This window comes from Callorhinus ursinus, unplaced genomic scaffold, assembly GCF_003265705.2.
Source record: "Callorhinus ursinus isolate GAN/ISIS: 27379988/994484 unplaced genomic scaffold, GSC_fseal_2.0 scaffold8, whole genome shotgun sequence".
Lineage (NCBI taxonomy): Eukaryota > Metazoa > Chordata > Mammalia > Carnivora > Otariidae > Callorhinus > Callorhinus ursinus.
In genome coordinates, this window is record NW_027397070.1 from 60353045 (window position 1) to 60367224 (window position 14180).

Here is a 14180-nt window from a genome sequence, read left to right on the forward strand (position 1 = left end):
CAGAGGTTCCCATCACCAGAATGCAGCCCCCAGGAAACCAGGGACTTTTCTGTGTATGCTAGGGCCAACAACGCAGTCAGGTCCGTGATGTTCAGAGAAGTTTGTCAAGTAAGTGAATGCATGGATGCTCAGCCTTGGTCTGAGGGCAGTAGTGGAAACCAGATAAGCAAATAGGCAGCAAGGCCCAACTTGGTCCTGTGCTCTAGATCTGAACACACACTGGCAATGGGACCCCTGCTTCAGGATGCTTCCAGGCCTCAGATTCCCCCTAACTGAACCCAGACTCACCACCAGCCCTCCCAACCCTGCTGTTGCTCACACATTCCCAGCTCCAAAGGCTTTGCCCCTGACCACGGAGAAGGTCCCTTCAGTGTCATCACCCTCAACTCTCACCTCCTAAATAATTCTCTATCCCACCCACTCTCTCCATCTCAGCTCCATCATCTTGCCAGACCATATCCTCTCTCCCCTCCTACCTTCCAGAATGACCTCCCAACTGGCCTATCTCCAGGCATGCCCTGACCCCCCCCCCCCCCCCCCCCTTCATTCTTCCCACTGCAGCCAGATGGGTCTTTCGCTTCCAGGGCTCCTCATGGTCCTCAGGACAGAGTCTGAATTCCTCAGCAGGGCCTGCATGGCCCTTGGAAACTGGACTCCTGCTTATGTCCAGCCTCCTCCCTCTCCATACTCCCCTCCTCTTCATAACACTCCCCTATGTTTCAGGAACGACCCTGCTGTTGCCATGCTTCTGCACCTTTGCACATTCCATTCCTTTGGCCTCCCTCGTCTGCATGATAAACACCCATCTCTCAAAGCCCTCAAAAAGTCTCAGGAAACCCATCCTAACCGGCCCAGAGTTGCATAATTTCCCCTCAGATTTGCACAACTTATTGTGAACACATTTATATCCTATTTCTCATGTTGTACCTCAAGTATTTGGATGGCTCTGATCCTTAAGGAATGTTTTCTAGAATAGGCACATGATTTGTTCAGATTGAACATGAATATATATATATGAATATTAAAATATAAACTGTATCTAGCTCAAGTAGGTGTTCATATATATGTAATCAATGAACGTATTGAAAGACAGAAAAATGGATGGACAAATGGAAGGATGGAAGAAAGAATGGTTGGATAGATGGAAGTAAGGAAAAAGGAAAGAGGGATGGGTGGATATATTGAAAGAACAAGGATGAAAGGAAGGATGGACAGCTGGATGGTAGGAAAGAAGGATAAAGACAAGGGATGGGTAGATGGAGGGAGGGAGGGAAAGACTCAAGTTTGGGTGGATGGAAGGAAGGGTGGGGAGACGGAAGAAAGGAAGGAAGAGAAAAAGCATGAGTGGATAAAAGAGTAGTTGGATGGAATGAATGGGTGGAAGTAAGAAAGGGTGAAATGATGGATGATGGGTGGATGGATGGATGGATGGATGGATGGTTGGATTGATGGATGGATGGTTGGATGGGTGGATGGAAGGTTGGATGGATGGATGGATGGTTGAATGGATGAAGAGAGGGATAAAAAGATGGAAGAATGTAAGGGAAGATAGGAAGAATGGAAACGTGGTTGGGTGAATGGATCAATGCTTAGCTGTGATTCATGGATGGATGTAACAGTTTCTGTGTCACTTGAGCTGGTCAGCTTTCCCACAAGGCATTCTGGGGCTCCCAGTTGGTCCTGGCATGGTGCAATTACACTGCACATTTTGACCTTAGACAATAAACTAATCATCTACTTGTGGTTGTTAGGAAAAACTAGAATGCTAGAGATCAGTCAGTTCAACATGTTCAAGGGGGAAGTGGGGCTCAGGGGGTTTGAGCAGCCTGCCTAGGTCAGAGCCAGTTCGCAAGGCATCTGAGTGGAACTCAGCTCTTCCAGCTCCTTCCAGGGCTCTGCATTCTACTCTTTGATTTGCTCAAGGCTTCTCCCCAGAGGCTCATTCTGAGCAGGCACTGCCTGTCCACTAACCTGGGAGAGATTTTTTTCATGGAACAAATGAGAAAAGGAAATGATCTCAACCCAGGGTTGAGGCTGGGGAGGCCTGAGCGAGGCAGCTGCTTTTCCACACTAAACGTGACCCTGGACACATTCCTGAGGGGCAGGAAGAGGATCTGGTTCAGTGCCAGCTTCCCGGCCTCCTGCCAGGGCCACGAAACAGAGAAGGTTTGGGTAGTAGCATAGAGCAGTCTGAGTGCCCAGAAAACCCTCAGGGAAGGTGAGCTTCGAGGTCAGAGTTACCCTCAAGGAACCCAGGGCAGGGCTTGAGGCTGGAGGCATCCATGGCCCCCCTGCTCCTGCCCCTGCCTTGTGCTTAAGGTCCAAAGGCTGACCTTCTACCCGTGGCCTCAGCCTTGGGTCCTCGGTAGCACTCGCCTCTCTCTCTCTCTGAGTTCTTCACCCACAGATTTAATTAGTGAAGCTTCTAGAAGATGCGTGGAGCCCACACCTGTCCTGTACCCCTGCATCCCAGTGTGGGCGGCAGTGAGCAAGGGGAGCCGTGCCTGGGAAGTCATTTGCCCCTTTCTCGGGTCTCCTTCCATGCAAAGCCCCACTCTGGGACGCCTGGTGGTCACTTGGGGTTTCTACTATACAGACATGGACCCAGAACCCAGTGCAAGCGGTCAAGGGAGTTCACACCGTTTAGTTACCCGGGGGGGCAGATTATGGAAGGTACCGTCAATGAGAGGTAAAGACTTCACTTTTTTAACCTGTCTAATTTTCTAAGTTCTGCTGCATGTTTGTTTTCTTTAGGGCAGCCGATGGACAAAGCACATATTTTTGAACCAGCAAAGTTTTTAGTGTTTTCTTTTTCTCCCTTTCTTCCTGGGTAAACAATTCAGGGTTTTCTTTTCATGCTTCATGACCATAGTGACTGAAAAAAAAAAAAACAAAAAAAAAACCTCTGCTTTGGAAAATCCAGGGAGAGTCCAAGTTTCCTAGGGAGGCCAGCTTGGCTGGTGGGGTGTGGGCTTTCTTGCTTTCTTTGGTGCAGACGTGGTTGGCCAGTCCCTGCCGGTCAGCTTCAAACACTCAGCCCTTTGTGGGCCTCATGCCCGCTGTGGTTTTTAATGTTGTTGTGTTTCAGAGTTAAGAATCTGTGGTTTTTAATTGCACCGCAGGATACCACCCGGCTCTGTTCTCAACAACTGCGCCCCCTACAGGCTGAGCAGAGAGATTCAAGGTAAGGTGTGAGGCTCTGTCATGCTGGAAATGCAGGAAAAAACACACAGAAATCTGTATTTATTCAACCGGAGGTGTCCTAGAAACCTTTGCAGAGAACTAAATATGAATTCTAATTTTAAAATATTATGTTTGTGTAAATTAATATTTGAGTTGGACAATATATATAGAAAAGTTCAATAAATCTGTGCTTTGGGATGCTCTTTACTGCTTAAGAGTCCACCCTCCTTATGGGCTTCCTTGCGTCTGCTCTTGACCCTTATGATCTCTTTTCAGCATCACGGCCAGAGCAAAACTTAAGGCACACACATTTAAGACAGGGGTCCGAAGAGTTTCTCTATAAAGGGCCAAATAATAAATATTTAAACTTCATGGGTGGTATGGTCTCTGGGACGGCAACTCAACTCTGCGCAAAGCAGCTATAGGCAATAGTAAACAAGTGGCTGTGGCTGTGTTCTGATAAAACTTTATTTACAAAGGCAGACTGAGGGCCTGATTTAGCCCTTGGGCTGTATTTTGCCAATCCCTCTTTAGAAAAAGGACAGACATAAATGACCTGTATGGTGAGGAGGTTGAGGTATATGTGGATTAGGGGAGGAACTGCATGGGGTTCAATGTGGAGAAGACTCGGAGTGTTGGACATCCCCCCTTAAAAGATCAAGGGATGGGAGAGGGACCACTCAGTGGTCCCAGAGGCAGGCCATTATGAGGGGAAGCTACTGGAGGTTTATTTTCATTCATGAGAAGATAAACCCCATAAACAACAAAGGGGTGAGTTCCCCATCATTAAAGGCATACAAGCAAAAGCTGGAGCATGGGAGAATTTGGTTGGGTGTTCTTTAATGCCCAATCTTGCTCTTGGAGTCAGAAGTCCTCTGCTTCTGCTCAAAACTCTCCATGGTCTCACCATGGCCTCTGCTTTGCTCAGAGCAGAAGCCAAAGTCCCCACAGAGATGACCGACCGCTCTGCACATCCTGCTTCTGCTGCATCCCCCTCCTCTCCCTCTCTCTCCACTCCTGCCCTGCTGGCCTCCGGGCTGCTTCCTGAGCCCCAGACACACACTCACCCAAGTGCCTCTGCTCTGGCTGATCTGTTTCCCGGAATTCCGTCCCCAGACCTTCCCACAGCCAACATTAATATGGCCAACTGACATCTATGTCAACCCCAACGCCCCACACTCCCTAATCCTCTACCCTACGTTGCAGTTTCCCTTAGCACTTACCCCTACCTGATATGCCTTTGAGTTTACCTATGTATTTGGCTGACCTGTTTAATTAGTTTACCAATTTGGCTGTGTTCTCCAACGAGAATGTCAGCCCCACGAGGCAGGGACCATTGTCTCTGGGTCACTACTGGTTCATAGTAGGCACTCAATAAAGTTACTGAAGATGGCAGGTTGTACTTTTCAAAGATGGCTGCCACCACTCCTCCCACCCCACTGGCTCTTCTTACAGTGTGATTCTGACACTCACCCCTGTGAGTAGTGAGGGTCTCTGCTCTCTCCCCTTGACTCTTGGTCAGCCTGTGACCGTGTCAGAAGTGACGTTACATGACTTCACAGATTGGGTTCGAGAAAGTGACAGAGCTCTGTCCAGTTCTCTTGTGAGGTCTACCCTTGGAACCCAGCCACCATGGTGTGAGGAAGCCCAAGCCACATAGAGGCCACGTGCAGATGCTCCATCCAGCGGCCCCTGCTGAGGTTCCTGCTGGCAGGCAGCCTTGAACGCCAGACACAGGTGGCAGGAAGTCTTCGGAATGGCTCCAGTCCCAGCCTCTGTAACCACACGAGAAGCTCCACGTGAGAACTGGCCAACCCCCAGAACTGTGGGATGTCATCATAAAATGTTGTTTGAAGCCACTAAGTGTTGGGGGTGATTTGTTATCTAAAGAACATTCGGGAACAGCGTGCTGATGTGGTGTTTATAACTCCCCTGTTCCCCACCTCAGTGCTCTGGGACCTCACGTGACCCTGACCCCTTACTGGAAATCAGCCCGCCTCCAAGGGGGTCCTGCTGTTTCTGCACGTCTTCTTGGACACTGCCTACCTCCTGCGCGCTCTGGAAGCCTGCCCTCTTCTCTGGAGTCCGCTGAAACTCCTTTTTCTGGCCTGGCTCTCTGCTGAGGCCTCAGGAGGCGTGGGGACATGGCTCTCCCCGGGGTGTTCCCCCTCCCTAGAGTGGCCAGAAAGATGCCCCTGCATGGGGGTCATTGTTCTTGATGCTGGAGTCCCAGAAACTGTTCACCACTCTGGGCGCCTCTACCACCCGCAGTGGGAAACAGAGGCACAAGCTTGTTTTTACCTCCCAGCTGCCTCCACGTGATCCAGGAAAGCTCACCCATCAGCAAGACCACTTTAGGCCCTGCAGCTACAAATGTGAGTCCAAGAAGAGGAGGAAATCCTTCCATCCTCCTTGCCCCCACCTCCGTGACACTCCCGTTTCATGAATGTTCTTTCCAAGATGATGGTCCATTCAGATTTTACCTGACAAATGTGCCAGTGCCCATCCAGGATGTGGTTCAGCATCATGGTCCCAGCCAGGGATCCCCAGAGAGCCTAGCATTGGTATTTTCCTGGAAGTCTGTTCTATCTATGCACACACGGTTCTACTTCTTTTCTTCTTCCAGAGTCCTCTGGCCCAGGTTGGGGCAGGCTACCCTGCACCTGCCCTGTGTCCAAGAGTTGCTGAAGGGGCTGAGAGCCCGGGCAGGACTGGGGCTAAGAGTACAGGCTCCAGAGTCAAGCAGACCCAGGTTTTCATCTGCTTTGTGGCTTTGGCCAAGTCACTTACCCTCTGTGATCTCGGAAAGCAGAAGTGGTCTTTCTGGGGCTACCGTGAGGATCAGTGAGGTAATATGTAAAACGTGCTTCTCATAGTGCTTGGCACATTGTAGGCTTGCAATCAACAGTAGTTGTCATTCTTGTTGTGTGACTTGCTAAGGTCATGCAGCCAGTCAAGCCACAGGCAGCCCTGTGTCCCTGTCTCCACGCTTCCCCTGGCTGACTGTACCCTGCCTCACATCATGCTTGCACACTCCCACTTCCTGGGGCTTCGTCCTCTCCTCACTGCCACTGCCTCTGGAGAGACAGCCCAGGGAGCTACCTCAGGGCCACAAAGCCAGCTCCCCCTGGGGCTTCCTTCCTGGGCTTGCAAATCAGAATAAGCTCTTTTTCTCTGCCTTTGCAGACATCCCCTTTCTTCTTGTTCCCCCCAGACAAGACAGAAAGAAGGTTCCAGGGAAGGAGGACATGTCACCATTTGGCCCTTGACTCAGGGTCAAATGGATCAAGGCTTGGCTGCTGGAAGCAACATGAACCGCCAGAGGGCTTGGGGTATGCAACTCTGCCCCTTACTAGCTGTGTGAGCTTAGGCAAGTCCTTTTACCTACTTGAGCCTCAGTTTTGTTATCTCTGAAATGGGCGTAGTAGTACCAACCCAGGGCATTTGGTGCTTCTGCCTTGCTCTGGGGCCACCTCTTCTCTGGAACCATAATCTCTTTTACCTCCTCCCCAAAATAAGTCTCATGGTGATGATGTGTTCAGGTTTGCTTGCCCTTCACTTTTAAGCACCTTGAGGCCTGGGACCTCTGCTGTGTCCCCTGTTAGTGGTTCCACACCCAGCACAGGACCATATACAAAGAAACCAACCTATGTCAAAGGAGAGGATGTTGATGGATTTGTGACCTTGCAGCTCCAGCTGGGATTGAGAGCCCAGAAGAAAAAGTCCCCAACTAGTGCCCCAACAAGGCAGAGGTAGGGGCAGGGGCAGGCCAAGGAGGGCTGCTCTTAGCTCACCTGGCCTTTGGAGAATTCTTAGACAGTGGCCCAGGGGCCAGCCCAGCCCAGGCCGCTGCAGGTGGCACTAACTCAGAGGATGACTAACTGCCCCACTTCCCGGAATCCTAGAGCCCCAGAGGTACCTCAGCTAGAGAAATGTCTAGATTCTACAGACCTGAGATGTTTTACTTTCCCCAAGAGTTTCATCTTGTAATCTTTGTTATTCTCATTGTCATCATCCAATAAGCTTACATAATGCTTATGATACACTGTGGCTTTTCTAAGTGCTCAAAGCATGTGAATTAACCTACTGCACCAGCTCTAGAACACGGGTACTCTTCATTAACCTGGGGCCCAGAGAGGTTGGGTAACATGCCCATGTCTGTCATGTAGCTAATGGGCAGAGTGGGGCTCCTTGTTTCCTTCTGAGGGCAGCAGCTGAGAACAAGGCACAAAATGCTTCTAGGCCCATCCCCAGGCACAACTGTAAGTTCTCTCCTATGCCACCTGGGGCCTCGTGAGCTTTGGTTTCTTCATTTGTAAATGGGGACAATAAAGGCCAGCTCTGTGGAGGCATGGGTCTGGGTACAGGAAGGAGCCCAATACTCAAAATCTGGCCTTCTCTCCTTCCTGTCCACCCTCTAGCCAAGGCTGGCTCAGAAGTCCTCGCTGATACAGTTCTGCTGGAACAACATTCTGGGGTGGAAGGGGGTAATAGCAGGGCCAGAGAGGAGCCTTTGACTCCAGGGGGGCAGCCCAAGTGTGCTATCCTCGGGCCAGGGAGTATATGCCCAGACCTTCCCCTGTAAGGCAGAAAGCCTCGGCTGGCCCCTTTAAAGAGCACTTGGCCAGGCTCACAGCAACCCCAGGGCCTGGCCCTGAGCTATGGGTTGTTTGCCAGGGTAGGGTGACCCTGGGTCAGAAGGCCTCCCCAGGATGGCCCACCCCCACCGTTGAGGAAATCCACTCTGTTCCCCAGAGGATTCCCTGTGTGAGTGTCCTGCTGGCCAAGGTACACAGGGCCTTTGTTTGTGGAGCCTGGGGTGTGGGCAGGAGGGGAGGATGGGGCTTGGGCCAGGAGGAGCACCTGGCCTGGCGGAAGCCCATTGGGCACCTGCCCAGGAGTCATGGGTATCCCTGGAAATAAGTTTCTGGCCCCCAGAGCCCCACTCTTGGCCCTTCTGGGTCCTCTGGTGAGGTGAGGCCTAACAGGAACCTCAGGGCCGGAGAGGCAGAGCTCAGAGTACAATTTGCCCTTCTCCTAGAGGAAGGGAGCCAGGGAGGATGGCACTGGCTGAAGGTCACACAGGAGCCCTGGCTGCTGGCCACCATGGGCTGGACCTGTCATGGGAGGCCTCTCATGCACCGAGGGCTTCAAGGTAGCCCTTTGACATTCTCTGCAAAGGAGGTGACAGCCCTAGGCATGACTGAGATATCCACAGGGCTAAAGGAAGCTCATTTTATAGCCACCAGGGAGGGTTCCCTCACAGGATGCACCTCCTTGGCCCCTAAGCATGTAAATGCAGGAAAGAAATCCTTTACTTAGCTGCTAACCAGCCCTGGGATACTGTCTGGGCCGGGGCTTTAAAAGCTATTATTGATTAATTGCAAGCATTCAAAACAAGACCATGATTTTTTTAACCCTACCTTGATATGTCTTGGTTTGGTAAAGACATTAAGACCCTTAAAAATGACTGTGGTTTCGGTTGTTCTCCACCTCCACGGGCCTGGGCCTGGGCCTGGGGACTTCTGGGTGAGCGGCTGGGCAGCCTCCCCCCGATTCCCCACCCACCCTAGGGATGGCAGGAGGGTGGTGAGGAGTCTACATCTGAGCCAAGGGCTGACGACCACTGTGTGGGGGGCAGGAGGATGCCTCCCAAATCAGCTCGATGCTGAAGACAGACTCTCGGCTGCCAGGCCTGTCTCAAGCAGCCTCTCCTCTGTGACCTTGGGCCAGAGACCCCTACCCTCTCACCCTCACTCCTGCCGGGGCCTCAGGGTCTCCACCTGAGCCTCAAGGGGCTGAGCTGAGTGACCTCTCTGCTATCCTCCAGCCCTGCCTCTGCATGGCAAGGACACCCCAGCTTGGTGCTGGGGAAGCCCCTCCAATGTGGGGAACCACCTCGAACAGTCCAGGGCTTGAGGAGCCTCAGGAAGGAAAGAAAATGTTCTTGAAGTTGTCATAACAGAGCAGGCCTCCAGGCACCTCCTGTTTACCAAGGCTGAGTAAATACAGCCAGGCCCTTAGCAACAGGCACAAAGGGGCCCTTGTACCTCCTGCTCGCCCTGCCTCGGCTCCCTCCCAGCTGGGAGCACCGAGAGAGGCAGGGTGGCCTGGCTCAGGGCCACCCAGTGGGTGACAGTGGTGGGTGCAAGGCCTGCTTTGGGGGGGCAGGCGGGGTGTGTCAGGGAGCCAGGTCCTCAGGGGTCCCTGTCTTCTGCAGGCAGGAAGTTCTGCCCTATTCCGATATGGCTTGTCAGTCAGAGATGGAGCAGATAAGCCTTACACCAAGGAAGCAGGGAGTCCAATGTCAGTCTTAACTGTGAAAGTCTAGGCGTGTGATGAAGCTGCTTTGAGCCTCAGTTTCCTTGTCTGTGATCAGGGATTACCATACCCTGCCTGCCTCACCTGGCCACCTGGGCACCAAACAAGATGGATATTCATTCTATAAAACCTACCCCGGCAGACAGAGGGAAATGCTTCAGGCCAAGGGGCAGATCAGGAGTCAAGAGTCAATGATAAGTGGGTGGTGCCCCCGTCGAGCCCTAGGAACTCCCAGAGCTCCCTTTGAACGATGAGGAGTCTCATTACTGGAGGTCTGCTCTGTGCCAGGCACTGGGGGGTGGGCGGAGAGGCCCGTACACCCTCTCCCCTTAGACCCTCACTGTCTACACAGGGGATAAGGCAGGTGATGACAAAGGGCTCATTTCTGTAGTATGTGAAGTGTTAACGCAAATCAATAAAAGGATGAATGGCCTGGTTGAAAAACGGGAAAGGATGTGAAGAAGTAATTCATAAAAGAATGGCTGATAAACAACTGGGGGAAAAAAAAAACCAACGCTATCAGTAACAAAAATGAAAATAAAAGTCACAGTGAGATTTTCCTTTTCTCCCCCCCATCAAGTGATCAAAAGATTAGAAATGTTTCTCCGAGTATTCGCACAAGTGGGGGAAATGGGTGCCTCCATATATGAACACTCTGCCACTTACTAACTCTGGAATTTCCCCCGGGCCTCACCTTTCTCATCTATAAAATGGGTATGACAACACCCTCCTGGCAGGTTTGTGGGGGGAATTAAGTAAGTCATAACGTATAAAGTGATCAGGACAGTGCCAGGCAAGAAAAAGTGCTTAATACACGGTAGTTAGTTATTTGTATTATTACTGTTGGTTCAAAGTATAAATTGGTACAACCTTTCTAAAGGCCAATTTGGAAACAACTATCCCACTTTTAAATGTGCCCACTAATTCCAGCTCTAAGAAAATAATCAGACAAGCGAGCAAAGTACAATACACAAGGGTATTCATCAGAGCACGGTTTGTGAAAACAAAAAATTCGAAGTAACGTAAATGTCAGTGAATAGGGAACAGAATAATTAGATTATAATCCACCTCTCCAATGGAATACTGCCTAGCAGTTAGATCAGATTGGGTAGACATGTTTGTATTGACATGGAAAGTTCTACATGTCACCCTGACGGAGGACAAAGCAGGTCATGTGACATCTGATACAAAGAGATCACATTTCTGTGCGAATGTAGACACAGATTTGCAGGGGTGTCCGCACGTGGAAGGATGTGTGTGAAGATACTCACCTGAGTGCTAGGGAAGTGTTCTCTTAAGGTAGCTTGTATTTTCTTCTTTATACCTTTTCGTATTATTGAAACCAAAATACACACAAATAAGTATACAGTTGTTTTTTAAAAGTTTATTAAAGCTATTTTGTTGTTGTTCGTTAACATTCAAAGGCAGTTATGTGCTGCATATGGAAACATGGCCTGACGTCCTGCATCTGGAAATGGCCCCGTGCGGTGGAGACTTCAATGGGGATTCTCAGGGGGGACAGGAAAGGTGGGGTCAGTCCTGATGCGGGGAGGGGGAGGCTCCGTTGTGGGCGGGCACAGAGGACAGAGAAGGGCACCAGGTCAGGGCCAGGGGACACTGCTCATGGTCAGGACTCTGGAGGAGCGCGGGCGGGGAGGGATGAGGAGCCAGAGTTCGAAAGGTAGATGAGGCCAGGTCGCGGGGGCCGGAAGGCCAGAGGCAGGGTGTGGATTTTATTCAGAAGGGATAGGCAGCTGGGGCAAGGCATGGGCCCTGACCTGGCGTCTCTGTCCTCTTGGTGGCTTACATTCGGGTCTCGCCGCTCTGGACAGGAGAGCTTTGGAACAGAGGGACAGGCTTGAGGAGGTAGGGGGACCCTCACGCAGGAGCAAGTTCTTCCTGCTTGAAGCCTGCCGGGGCTGTGGCCATGACCGAGTCTCTCCCAGTCCAGTGGAGCCTGGGCCACCCCGTGATGCACAATGGGAGTTGGTCCCCATGCACCTGCTGGGACTTGGGGAGCCTGAGGGAAGGGCTGGATCCCTGTCGTCAGCGGGCTTTCCCACCCCGGAGCCTAACAAGGACCATGTGCCACTCCCCAGAGCCATCTGACGGCAGCCCAGTTAGGAACCACAGGGTTTCCACCAGGGCATCATATAACTCTGGCAGCTCCTAGGCTCCAGTCTCCGGGCTCCAGCCACTTTCCTGGTTGGCCAGAGTTGCAGTATGGACATTTTGGGGTTCAGATGATTCCATGTGGTGGGGCTTATCCTGTGTACAGCAAGATGTTTAGCAGCATCCTTGGCCTCCACCCACGGTTGTCAGACAGAACGACCCAAATGTCTCTCATCTCCCACTGGGTGGCACAACCCCCCCTCCCCCGCCACCGCCAGCTGGGAACCGGGCTTCACTGGGACCTCTGTGGCCGTCAGCCCCTCTCCTGGACTGAACACGCCTCCAGGGCAGGGTGCCTCGTGCATGGAAGGTGCTTCAGTAGTTTGTGATGGCTGAAGGTGAGCTTCAGCATCCCCCCACCCCCCCAGTCCCTGAACCTCCCGGATGCTGGGTGCTTCTCCTGGCAACCAGCTGGGAGAAGCACTCCCCGCCCCTCCCCTGCAGTGGGCCTGCCTGGCCCAGGACACTGAAAGCCTCATTGTGCCTCCCACCTCTCCCAGCTCTGGTCTCAGGTCGCCATGGGGGAAAGAACCAAATCCTTTGAGTGCCACAGACTTTGGTGGCCTTTTCAGACAAGTGCCCCTCATCACACCCACACGTGAGGAAGCCAGCAGCGGGCATGGCCTGCTGGGGGCGGGGGGCTTGTCCTTGGATCACTACATAGGTGTCCTTCCTACGCAGCCTTCCCTGGCGCTGAGTCTCAGAGGGCAGGGCCACCCAGATGTAGCGCCCCATCCTTAACACCCCAAATCACTTACAGGGAGTTAAATTCTCAGAAGGGAAGCTGAAAGGGGGCCATAGACGATGTGTTTCATGAGGGGCAGGGAGGAGACAGCCCGGAGGGGTCCTGCACCGGGCACAGGCACAGCCCTGGTGAGAAGTGAGCCTCGTGAGGGGCTCCTGCAGCAAGCATCTGGGGGCCAGGATCTGCGCCTAGGAGGAGTTGTTTCCATCTCAGACTCGGATCTGGAAGGATTCTGTCACATGCAATGCTTGGGACAAGGGAGCTGGGGGCCAAACATAAATCAAGAAGCCATTCTTGTTAGGCGGGTGGGCGGCAGAGCATGGAGCGCGTCGAAGGAAGGAAGCCCATGACGGCAGCCAGGCTGGCGCTGGGCAGGTAGGGAGCTGAGAGCGCTCACACCTTCAGGGACCCCCCCCACCCCCAGGTTGTGCATGCGGTGACACGGCCTTGGGTCAGGAAGGGCTCCTTCCCGGGACCCATGGCCTGGACGAGAGCTCACAGGGCACGCAGGGCCTCAGCAGAACTCTGGAATTTGGGGTCCCTTTCCCTCCTCCCAAGGGACTTCAGACGCCTGTGGCTTCTGTGTCTTCTGTCCTCACATTGCCCCCTGGAGGAGGGATGGAGGATGGAGCTCACGGCCAAAGGGGCACGAATGCCAGGCATTTTAACTGGCCCTTCCCCTCTTCTTCTTGGCCATCAGAATCCTGATTTGGTTCAAAACAGCAGAGTGCTGGGGCCCGGGGGGATGGATCTTGCCTCACCGATGGTCCTGCGCCCCTTTGCCAGATTCTCTGTTTCCTGGCCTCCCCTGTTGCTCTAGGTGGCCAGGGACCCAGTTCCAGGCAATAATATAAGGGAAAGTCTGTGGGGAGAGAGAGGGTGGGAACTGGGAGAGCTTTTGTTTCTTCAGAAAAGAGATGGATATGAAAGGAGAGTTCCCTTCGGCCACCTTTCCTCCTCTTTCATGCTGGAATGCAGGCATGATGGCCAGAGCTGTAGCAGCTATCCTGCAACTATGTGGCACCAGGTTAACACCCAGGATGATGGGCAGAGAAATGGAAAGAACCTGGGTCCTTGATGACCTCACTAAGCTGATGAACCACCCAGAAGTCCCCTATGCCCAGGGTCCTTGTTAACTAAGCAACTACTGTACTTGTGGCTTAGCTAGATCCTTATAACTGAACATGTTAGGAAGATAGGGAGGTGTGACTTGCTCAGTGTGAGTGTGTGTAAAGGACCCAGCATGGTGGGCACTCTCACCACCGTGTGTATGTGCTTACACACACGGACGTGTGCGGATGGGTGATGGATGTGTCATGTACATGTACACGTGACCTCTGGGGGCAGAGTGTGATTCAAGTCCAGGTCCTATGACTTGGCCCGTGTCCTTGGGGCTCTCCCTTACCCTCTCTGAGGTGCAGCTTCCCTCACTAACCGAGGAGAGTAGGGTGACTGACTACATTGGCAGTTAATAGGTCAAGCATCAAGATAACCCAGAGGTAGGGCAAGAGTCCTGGCTCCACTGGCAGATGGGGAAACTGAGGCTCAGAGAGGTTAAGTGATATTCCAGGGTCATGAGCCAAGCTGTGGCGAAGCTGGGACCTGAACCAGATCTTTTGCTCTCTCGTGTGGCCTAACATAGCCCTCTGGCTGCTGGAGGGCTGCACGTGTGCATGGTGTGTACAGGACGTGTGTGTAGGATGTGTACAAGGCGTGTAGGTAGGGGTGTGTGTTTGTGCAGGGATGTGTGTGCAGAGGT